The sequence below is a fragment of the Odontomachus brunneus genome, unplaced genomic scaffold (assembly GCF_010583005.1).
Source record: "Odontomachus brunneus isolate Ranch 3 - 2012 unplaced genomic scaffold, Obru_v1 Obru_scaffold_029, whole genome shotgun sequence".
Lineage (NCBI taxonomy): Eukaryota > Metazoa > Arthropoda > Insecta > Hymenoptera > Formicidae > Odontomachus > Odontomachus brunneus.
This window is the reverse complement of record NW_022639479.1, coordinates 2,579,907-2,590,557: the sequence shown is the minus strand read 5'-3', so window position 1 is coordinate 2,590,557 and position 10,651 is coordinate 2,579,907. Positions and strand designations below refer to the sequence as shown.

At 43.1% G+C, this 10,651-nt stretch overlaps 1 protein-coding gene across 2 annotated transcripts in view; it reads left to right on the top strand.

Moving 5' to 3' along the window:
- Positions 1-10,651, top strand: part of LOC116843047 (zwei Ig domain protein zig-8) — a 339,129-nt gene that overhangs the window by 12,919 nt on the left and 315,559 nt on the right. The gene's annotated exons all lie outside the window — the stretch shown is intronic.

Here is a 10,651-nt window from a genome sequence, read left to right as displayed (position 1 = left end):
TATATATATATATATATATATATGTATATATATATGTATATATATATATATATATATATACATACAGAACGGGGAAAAAAGGTTAATATCTCTGAATAACTCTGAAAATATATATAAGTTTTATAGAAAAATGTTTTAGACAGAGGTTGTAGGGTGTAAAGAAATCTATTAATTAATATTTATTTAACCTTGGGTGGGATCGCTAAAGTCAGGACAAGGTTATCTTGAATTTTTTTAATGGAACCCCCTATTTTTTATTGCATATTCTTGTAGCTTAACTCGAGCTTTCCAAAATATTATAATAACGTAATTTTTTATTAAATTCTTTTTGGATAGTGAAACTTGAAAATTACAGAACCGCTGGCTTTCTATATAAAACTTATATTTTCTGAGTTATTCAAAAGTATCGACCTTTTTTCCCTACCCTGTAAATATATTATATATTATATTTACATAATATATTACTTAGCTTATTATCTTTAGTGATTATATCGTTTTAAAACTTATGGAAAACATTTACCATTGAAATTAAATATTTATTTTTCCGTGTACCTCGTATGGATTTTTGCTATTATATTTCAATATATACTTTTGATATTGACAGCGGTATTACGAGAGCAAAGCGCGCACGCGTGCTATAGAATGAAACGCGTATGTTTAATAGGGGAGCAATTTAATGTATGAAAATAATGTCCCGTACATCTCTTGCGCTAGCACATATATACATATAATCTCAACCGATACGTCGACGGAAATTATTTACACAGTTGCTGTCACTGAAATCAAGCTGTCTATCTCTCTTGCGTAATCTCCGCATCTCGTGCACTTAGGAGTTTCCAATTTCCGTTACCGGTACTTACACGCTGTTTCTCTACTTCGCTTTTACATAATACGTATATTTTACGTAGTTGCGCAAGCTATACTCGCCTGGGGACGCGCAGACAAGAAGGTCCTGTCTATACCCATATCTCTCCCGCCGCGTCTTACGTTTTTGCCTGCACGATATCGACCTGTCGTTCCTGCCAAAGTTGACTCTCTCGCGACAGGACAATGAACGTGTCTCTCACACACACATACACTCTCTCTCTCTCTCGTTCTCTGTCTATGTGTCGTGCTCCATGCCTTTGCCACCTCTCCTTTCCCACGATTCTCCTCTCTTCCACTCACCCCGCAGGTCCCTTTGTCTTCGTCCGCTCTGTGACCCTTCCTCACCTTCGAGCCGCAAGTCGAACGAGAGCAAATTAGATATCCATTAACGTCGGCTAGTCGAGTTCGAAGTCTTAATTGCAGTCACCCTACGTGTTTGCTCACAAGCACGCGGCTAACGCGCGTTTTATTCGCGCTACAAGCGATTTAACGTGGTACAACGGGATGTTTTCCGCTTGTAAAACGGGACCCGCGCAGGGGATCCCGCTGAAGAGAGGGAGGCACGGATAATCCTGGGTCTTTTATGAAGACACGATATACGGTGAACATGAAAACTCCGTCACGAGAAGTTATGACTTAAGAACGTCGAAAGATGCGCCCCGAGATTGAAATTGATGATGCGCCGGTGCGTTATTACGACGAGAACGGACGAGAACGGAGAGGCGAGGGGATATCGTGCGTTTAACGTATTTTTGCAATTACCGTAATGATACCTGGTCTCGTGTCAATCAAGACACCATATAATTTGTACTGCAATTTCACAATACAAGGAAAAAGTGGCAATTCACAATGTATTGTGAGTGTGAAATATTCTTATTTATTTTCAGCTCGCACTTTAATATTAATACAACTCTGTAAGATAAAACAATTAATATATGTATATATATATATATATATATATATATATATATATATACATATATATTTAACTCAATTTTCATAATCTATATAAGTATTCTTTATTAATTTTATTTAATAAGTAAAGAATATTTTTATAGATAATGTTTGATAAGTAATGTTAAAAGAAGAAGAAAAGAAAGAAATTTCCAATTATTGAGAGAGATCCAAGTGTTCGACTAAAATCGAAATTATAAGATTCTAAAGTACATTTGACTTTAACGATTCGTAGGTATCTGATTAAGTTTCTATTAAGGACGTTATATGCTCATAGAGAGACATTGTTGTCATCACCGCAGTTGCACACAATTTATAATAGCATTAATAGCTTATCCTATAAGTCGCGAAGAGACATGGCAAAATGAAACATTTCGCGATGTATAGTATTTATCATAACTTTGATTTGATTGACTAACGCTACCGTGACGATAGAGAGGATGTGTAGAATTAAATGGATCGTTTTGTGTGTAAAAATGGTGCGTTACTCTGTCGCAGCTAAATAGAGATAAATTGGTCATGCTGAATCGTCCGCGCGGTGTTAACGACCGATGCACCGACGAATCGCTTAATGACATTGCCGGGCTATTATAGTCATTGTACGAATTCAACGCCAAATATACAACGCTTTGTCAGCTTGACGGCGCTCGCTTAACATTCGCTGTTACGGATAATCGTATTATACCGACCTATTTTAGATTCGGCTAATTCGCGAGTCGACCGAAAAACGGGGCAGTTCTGTTAGTTTCCCGTGGCGTCCCTCTCCCAGCCGGCGCGGAAACAACGTCGGTTAATCGCGTTTCGAAAATCGCCGAGTAACGCTGCGGCGTATTAAGCCTTGCCGCCTGAAATCGCGGATATTAATTAACTGCTCTCGCGTCGGCCGCGCGCGGCCTCGTCTCGCCGAGCACAGAGATGTTAATATGCCGGGTACCGGTGGCGCGCGCGCGAAACGCCGGATAACTTCCTGGGCTTAATTAAAAGCAAAAGTTACACGGATAAACGCGGCGCCGCGTCGCTTTTCACAAGATTTAATCCTGGCATCACCTTCCCATCCCCTTATTCTCCTCCTCTTCCTCCTCCTCCTCTCCCTCGTCGTCTGTCGTCCTTTTCTCTCGCGGTCATTGTCGCGACCTTAACGAGAAAATATCTCCCACGTGATCTTCATTCCGTCTGCTTCCTGTCGATGCTGTTAACGAGCGTCTCGGCGCCCCGACGTCGCTCGCGCTCGATCGCTCGTTGCGTATTGCGCGCGCGACGACCCACATACGTCGACGACAACGACGATCCAAACTTTACATTAGTTTCGCGCCAATTACCACTCCCGGCATGTTTAAAACGTGAGTTATAGTCGGTCTGAATAATTAAGGATGGATGGCAGTCGGCGGAATGGCGGAGGCAGCGATTTGCCGACTCGTCAACGAGAGACGACGACGACGTCCTAATTAAATCCCAACGCCTGGTTGTCTCTCGATCGATGATTGTCCTATCGCGCGCGTCTTCTGTGTTGCGCTAGATACATTTCATCTATTTCAGCTCGACGCGCTTGGCAGTGGTCCTCCAACTGTGTCTGATCGTTAACTCAATAACCGACGTACAGACCGATATAAGATACTCTAATCGCATGAGTTATTGATTTATCATTTATTAATTATTTAAGGAAGAGCGAATAAACGATGTGCCAGAGCAGTAATCAGTCACTGTTATGACTTTATGTTAATGTCCAAAAATAAACTTGCACGGTTGGAAAATGATAAAAAAAGGGCAACCTGTGATATACTTACATTGTGTGTTAAAGTTATATCATGGCGGTTTGTGCACGCGAGCATGGGTAAGAGAAACCCCGAGCTTGAATTAAGTTGACCCAAGAGTCGTATTAGCCATGCGTGTTGTTTATGTATTCATTGTGCAGGCAACAGTAGGAGAAAAGTAATCGTAAAAGATTTCTTTTGAAATACAAGTTCTTTTTAAAATTAAAAAAACATTGTTCTCTCCTTTTTGGGAAATATTTCCTTCTAAAACACAAAACTTATGTTTAGAAAGGAATATTTTGCGATTCTTCTTTTCCATTTATTCCTGTCACAATAGATACATAAACGAAACACATAGGCACGAAATCAGTCTTAACTTTTTTTATATGTATATTATAAAATTAGGATAATTAGATGAGGTAATAACACCAGCTGCAAAGCTACTGCATTTTGATTGTCTTTCGTACATAATAACAAAGTACATTAAAGTTTACCGGGCATCATTTTTGTAAAGTCAATGACTTCCAATAAAGTACACATTGTTATTGTCATCAACTTGACCGGGTCTCCCTTAAGCGTCGAATTGTGAATTCCAAATTTGCGAGAGAGAGAGAGTTCCACATCAACAGTTGGGAAGTCTTTCATCGCGTAATATCATTCCTCTTCTTGCGCTCGATATCAAATTAATAAGCGAATCGGCCGAGCAGCTGGCGTTTGACGGCGACTTAAACCGGTCGATCGTGAAAGTTATGGAAACTCCAAGGGTGCGATTAGAGGTTCCAGGAAGGGAAGAAGGAAGGAGCAATCGGAAGTTGACGACGAGATTCCATAATTGAGGGTGATTTCCAATGTTCGGAGCGGGTTGTAACGCCCCGCGGGAATCTACACGCATTTACACGAATGCCTTAATACACGTCATGTGTCTCTTCCCCGGTTTGTGACACTAATGCCGCCATTATCGCAAGGCTTTTAATAACAACATCCGACGAGGCGATACGGCCGCCGGTAAATTAGTCGGATGTACCAAATGGAGTCTCGCGTAATAATCGCGCGTTACGCACGCGTAATCGAATTCGTCGAAGGATGTTATCGTGATCATCGACGTCGCGTGTCGCCGGTGACGGCGACGTCGCCGTCGCTGTCACCAACGTCGTCGTCGTCGTCGTCGTCAGAGCGAATAACGTAGGGCGTAGCGAGAGCAGGGTCGAGGTGGGACCATTTACTGGGAATTTCATAGTACGCTTCATTGCACTAATCCAATTTAATTAGAACGGCTGGATAATAAGCCTGTAACGACGCACTTCGCTCATTAATAACGATCAGTCCCCGCGCACGGCGGCGACTCCCGGGAAGCCATCCGCCGTTTTATCGTTCGTCGTTTGTCTTCCTTATCGCACATATCTTTCCGCCTGACACACTCTCTTCCCAGGTGAGGTATATAATACGTATGAATTCCCTCGTCTCCTCTCTATCTGTTCTTTCACACTTCTCTGACTTTAAATCCAGTCCCATCTCGAGCCTAAACAAGGGTCGCTCAACGGCCCACCAAGGACGACCGTTATCCGTTTCGAATATTAGCGACTCCCTCGGCTGCGAACGGCGGCTCTGAGGGATGTGACGATAAAAATTCGCAACCCTATTGTAATATTAAGGATGTGCCGCGACGAGAGCGCGACTAGACTCCTTAAAGTTGCATCGTCGAGAGAGTCGGATAATCGGTCGATAATTATTGTAAAATTTACATAATCCCTCTCTGAGATACTCACTGAGATACACACAGAGTGTGTGTGTGTGCGCGCGCGCGCGTAAGAGAGAGAGAGAAAGAGAGAGAGAGAGAGTACTGCTGTGTATACTGTGTACTCGAATATTCACAAACTTTACGGAGAACTTTGCGCGCGCAGCAAGATATCCCGTAACTCAGACAACGAGAAACGTTATCGGCTACTTCGCTAACAGTTTTCCGCGTCCTCGATATTACGTCGAGAAACCGACGCTCTAATGGCTGCGATCGAAGGTGGCCGTAATTGCAGATGAATTTTCTCGCGCCATCATCCCCTTTCTCTCCCAATGCTCTCGCCACTCTCCGTTAGAGTCTCATTCAGCCTCTTATCTCTCCTTTACCGAATTTTCAAATCCGTCTGATCGTCTGGAGATCCCCAAGCGTCGGATCACGAGGCGCATAAGTAAGGATAATGCGTCCACATCCCGGCAACGCTCAGTAAGGGACAGTGATTGATAAGGATACAGCATAAGGTATCCCCGGACACAAGTGCGCCGATAAGCAGAATGAATCCTCTCGAGTGGATTCACCTTACATGAATGTCCCTCTACGTCGCGTACGTTCAAGGACATATCGTCAGGGGCGCATAAATCACGAGAAGATTTATTCACAGCGCGGCGACAGGGCGGCGGCGATGGTGATGATGGTGATGGTGGTGATGGTGGTGGCGGTGGCGGCGGCGGCGGCGGCGGCGGCAGCGGCAGCGGTGGTGGCGACTCTCGTTTGGCCTCTCGACGCCTTATGCAAATGCTGGGATATCGTGACCCGCGGCCGCGGGTCATTTTGTTTTTATTGCATGCCGTAAAAGCGTAGCGAGCAGCATCGCGACCCGCGCGCGCTTTGGATGAAATATATACAAGTGGCCCCTTGGCTTGATATACGAGCTTAGTGTTGCCAGAGAGTTGCAGTCGCGTAATGAGTCGCGTTTTAACCGAACCGCACCGCGCCGCACGCCGCCGGACGGACAGGAAGCGCGAAAGGAAGCCGCCGATTTCTCGCGGTGCCGTAAATACGGAATATTAATTCGATGCGTGGTAATTAACGTCGTGCGCCGCGTCCGCTTTGGCACGAGATATTCATTAGGCAACAGCAGCCACCGAGATGCATTGTGTCTGACTGATAAGCGAAGGGAATAACGAACAGAGCGAATTTCGCATCGACATAACTATTGTAATTTTCACGCAGACTAAAATTATTCGCTTGTTTCTGAATAATACAGGCACATAAATGATGTCATCTCACACTCTGCATCTGTAAGAACCATCCATTAGCACCAGAGGCGAATATAGCCGTTTATTTTATCTGGTTATATCGAAATGAAACAATTTTTCTTTTGACAAAATGGATCTAATAAAAACAGTTGTGTTTTTGTATTCTTCATGCATTGTACTTTATTTCACACGTAGTGAAATAAAGAAAACGGAAAATTCAATGATAAGATCGTATCGGTCAAATCTCCCAATAACGCAAATACGAGTTTTGCAAATGGGTGGAAGGCCCACGTATATAATGCCTAAACGAAATTCACGTTTCATTTGGAGAAAAACATCACCTGGAAACGTTCGTACGCGAGTGCGCGTGTTCATGGGACTCGTTTCGAGTTATCATTAATGTTATTGCTATTGATAATATATTAATGCGCAATGCCTTTGGGAACGACTATCTAATGGTCACTATGGGATTGGCGTACAAATTTACTCTCGGACGCGGCGCCCCTATATCGCCCATCTCTAATGAGACACAAAACGAATATCTGTCAAAATATCGAAATGTCTTGGCTGAAACGGTACGACTTCTCGAAAATCGATGTCTAAAAAGGCGTGCCTAATTCTCGCATCCAAGCCCTAAATTCGCCGCAGGTATCCTCTCTCGTCGAGGAATCAGTGCGACGAATCTCCCCGGCAAATCGCATTTTCCACGGCTCCGTGACTTTTCATCCGAGTTCCATTTTGCATCATGACGGAGGGTCGGGACGGACAAGGGAAGGAGAGTTGGGGGTCAAACCTCTACAGTTTCTAAGACAAAGCATCGGTTCCTCGGAATTCTTTCCACCTCGGCGAATATGACGGAGATGAAGCTATAAAGGAATAACGCCAATGAGCGGAAATCTCTCTCGGATTGATCGGGATTGAGCGTCTGACTCGTAATTCCTGTCCCCCTTCCCCAATTATAAAGATATCGAAAATTTATTAGATTTTCGCACTCGGATGTTCGATCAAAATCGTTTTTACAATCATCTCGACTACGACGTTCAAATATTTCGCCGTTAAAATTAGCTTAGAAAAAGTAGCCGAAAGTTCCGATTTATTCGTGCTCGAACTGAACTGCGTTCGTGTATAATTTCGAAAGTTCACTTTCCAACTCTCGCACACGTAGCTCAATATCGCGTTGAAACAGACACCACGTATTCAGGATTCATTGAAAAACCTTTGATAACCGGCGGGTATTCTGAGCGTAAGATTCTAATTAATTTTGACTCGTTTTTTTTTTTATTAACTTTCCTTACTCCCCGCAGACACAAAGAGAGGATCTCTCGATCGGTGGGACGGAGATCCGGGAACGACTTTTAATCGTAACAATTCCTCATTTGTAAGCGACACACTTCATCGAGGCTTAATTAGAATTCACGCAATTGTCTCTTTGAGACCTCTCGATACCTTTTTGTGCCGTGAGACTGCAACTCTAAATAAACATCGACTTTCACGTTCTTTCTTTGTCTAGTTTTACAGAATTCTATAGTTCTGTGCTCATTTAATTATGCGAAAGAGCCGTGTGCAGGGATGTGTCGGAGAGGAAAGAAGGATAAACAATGCTTTTGGGGAATGTCTCGACGACATGCTGAACTTTTTTAGCTTACGTTACAGTTGTGTTATTTTAGTCCTTTGAGTGCCGAGAGGCGCGATCGCATTACTCATAAGACAAGCGAAAAGTACGCTTATTAAAAATGAATGTAAAAAAGCACCTGTACGCCAATATATTTCAGGGTACTGATTGTGTAAGTTATGGTTATTGCCATATGTTTATTATTGAGGGAAACAACGTTGCTCTTACGTTGCACTTATTAAGTCTTTTTCTGTAAAATCAATTTTTCAAAAATTTCTTTCGCGCTTTTCGCAGGACCATTTTAGCAGAAAACAAAGTGGCACTCAAAAGGTTAATGTCTTTCTTTCCCTCTCTCTCTGGTTTTCCATCAATAACACGACAACGGCACACGTCTCGCCACAAACTCACCCCGCTTCACCAGCGCGATTCTCCATGCGTGAATAAAATCCCCGTGCTGTTCTCTCGATTCTAACGAGGGTTAAGTCTCGTCGTGCTTACACCTGAACGGACGTCGCTTGTAATCGCGATGTAAGAGAAAGCCAACGAGGCTGACGCTCCTCGCGCGATTTGCCGGAGGTCAAGCGAGGGAGGAGGACTGGCCGCGACGACGAAGGTGGAGCCGGGACGCTTCTTCGCTACCATTCCGCAACTTTATTTCCCCGAGGATCGCTCCGACGGAGTTTATCGCTCGAGGTAACACAGTCGTCGTTCCATAGCGCGTCTTTCTTTTTCCTCTTTACTTCCAACATCCAACAGCCCTCCGTGCCTCAGTCGACCGCCACTCGACCCTCGGCCGCAACGAGCAATTGCGCTTCCAGAATGTAAGGTATTATCTACTTAAAGCGCAAAAGAATATCGTCACTCTTGCAAATGGTTTCTGCAACACGTCTGGCCTGGTAGCGCCCCGCGCGGTCGAGCGTGTGCGCGTTAAACCGACGTCTCGTGGTCGTGCGGTGACAAGTTTGGAGGAGAGTACAACTTTAATCCCTTTAGTTGTCGAGGGCAGGAAAGATATCCGCGCCGTATTGACGAACGAATACTAGCAAATTTTCAGACGGGAATTGTGATTGAATTATTTGTTCTTTGCCGCAGTTGTTGTTGAAACAGCAACTTCCCTGCGCATTCAAGGTTTGCTCGAAACAAACTCGCTAGTTAACATAACATATTATTCGTATGTTTATATATTGATCGAATAATAAAGAGAATATCACACAGGCGCATGTACGAATAAAATGTGATATTTATATTAAATATTAATTTTTGTTTACGCGATATAATATCTAAATTTTCGTATCCCCCCGAAAGTTAATATTTTACAGTATCCTGAACAAATAAGACATACGAGATGATATTAAAATATCTTCATATCATAAATAACAAGTCTCAATCATTGTGGAATTTCATTAAAGAACGAAGCAGCGAATCCTCTCATTAATGCATGAAAGGTACTAGAAACGTCACCGAGATTCAATCTTAACGTGGAAGGCCCCGAGATGAGCCGGATGCATTACATTACGCGTAGCTCAGCCATAATTAACATTGAGCGTAAGTCTCACAGTGAGAGCAATTCGGAGAAAGAAATGGGAATCATTCTGAATTTCGGTGGACTTCTTTAAGAAAAGTTTTGGAAGTGCTCGGCGGTGCGCACGTCGCCAGGAAAAATTGTGCAGACGTTCGCGGTGAATTCCCGAGAATCTACATCGGCCTCCTCCATAGCGGAAATATTGCGCGGGCTTGAGAGCATGGAAACGCTTGTAAATAGCCCGTCTGCCGCCCGGGGATGGCTGGTAAAGGGGCCGCGGGGTAATACCTCCGCGTTCATTAAAAGGACCGCGTAATTTCGACGTGGTTATGACGGGACACAGAACGGGCGCTCGAGCGTACACAGGGAGGGAAACGTTCGCGCGAGTACATTTAGCGGCCCCACGCGCCGCGTTTCGACCGGCTTCACGCGAGCGTTCGTGCGAGTCGTCTGATGGGTTTAATGATGGAAGGGCCCCGAGTCCTGAGGTGGTAACGACTGTAGAATATAATTTCCTGTGATGCCGTCGCGCATATATTTTCGCGTCGGACTCGCGCGTAATTCCTTCGTGAAAATTAATTGAAGCGCTCCGTCGCGCGAAAAAATTGTATATTTTATTTCTGGTATAAATATTTCCGTTTCTTCTTTTTTATACGATGTATATATATATATATATATATATATATTATAAATAAATAAATATATATATATATTTATTTATTTATTTATAGCGGAACACATTGTGATATATATAAGCAAACAGTTTGACCTGTCAAGCACTTAGCAGCACAATGCCCGATACACTGAATAATAAATATTTCAAAATTTATTTGTGGAACATAAAATTTATTTCTGTGAAACAAAAAGTTTACTTCTGTAAGTAAACTTTATATCTCACTTTATTTAAAATAAATTTTTAAGTATTTTTTCTAAGTATACATATTTTTACGACAG